A 1,483-nucleotide genomic window follows, 5' to 3' on the forward strand; every position below is an offset into this window, starting at 1 on the left:
CGCTATCTTTTTTAGTTATCCAAGATTTGAATCCCAGCCATCTGATTGGTCCATTCGAATACTGCCAGACGCACACCGGTGTCACGGTCGCACATCATCGAATCGACGCGAGCGACGTACACAAGTCGGTGCATCGTAGAAACAGCTACTAAAGACCGCCCAACGCCAATATGAATATAGTTCTCTTTGTGTCGGCGCCACACTACTGGATGTACTGTACAAGAGCAAACCGCCGTCGGCGACGTTGCACGATCCGTGTGTAGAGTCGCCACCGTGTCCATGCATCACATTGTGTCGAATCCAGCGCATGAGAGGACAATGATCCAGAGTTTCAGAGTGTGATGGCCCTGAGGTGACTGACCGACCCACGGAACACAGATGGGTTCGTCATATGTTGCATGCATGAGGTCCGATCCATTGAATGGGACGGCCAGGAAGCGCTCACTTTCCAATTTCCACCATGAAGACCATGATCAAGACCACCGTCTGCGCTCTCGCCGTGCTCCAGTGCATCGACTCGACGACGGCCGCCAGCGAGACCAGAACCTGCGCGCCACGTGGGGCGGCGGTGGCGGTGGCATCGACCTCGGCGGCGCGATCAGCAGCCTCGTCCAAAACTGCCTCAACGGCTACGGTCTCTTCAACGGCGGCGGCGGTGGCGGCGGCTGGGGCGGCAACAACAACAACAACAACGGCGGCGGCGGCGGCTGGGGTGGCAATGCCAACGTCAACACCAACACCAACGGCGGCGGCGGCGGCTGGGCCTAAGCATCTCTCATCGTCGTCTCGTGCATCGTCAATATCTACTTTGTCAATACAAGTCCTTTTCTTCTATCCATCTCGCTTCTACTCGACTTTGCCAGCTTTTACGCCTCGACTTTTGACGTTGCGAGCCAGTGTCGACCTTTTGCCTTTGTCCGGCGCCTTCACGACAACCGCCCGGCGCAACACGGCAACCACCCGGCATCGAGACGACCAGGCGCGGACAGAACAAGGCGCCGCGATGACCAGTCGCAACGTTGACGATCCGACCGGTCCATGGCGCTGCAACCCTCGTCGCCGGCGTCCATGTCGACGTCTCATGATCCCCGTGCTGTGTGCCACCGGCCGACCGGCGCTCTCGCTATCTTTTTATAGTTGTCCAAGATTTGAATCCCAGTCATCTGATTGGTCCATTCGAATACTGCCAGACGCACACCGGTGTCACGGTCGCACATCATCGAATCGACGCGAGCGACGTACACAAGTCAATGCATCGTAGAAACAACTACTAGAGACCGCCCAAAAGCCAATATGAATATAGATCTCTTTGTGTCGGCGCCACATTGCTGGATGTACTGTGCAAGAGGCCGTCGGCGACGTTGCGCGATCTGTGTGTAGAGTCGCCACCGTGTCCATGCATCACATTGTGTCGAATCCAGCGCATGAGAGGACAATGATCCAGAGTTTCAGAGTGCTGAGACTGCTCGACTGCCTCTCCGAC

Source organism: Saprolegnia parasitica, assembly GCF_000151545.1.
Source record: "Saprolegnia parasitica CBS 223.65 unplaced genomic scaffold supercont2.55, whole genome shotgun sequence".
In the NCBI taxonomy this organism is placed as follows: domain Eukaryota; phylum Oomycota; class Saprolegniomycetes; order Saprolegniales; family Saprolegniaceae; genus Saprolegnia; species Saprolegnia parasitica.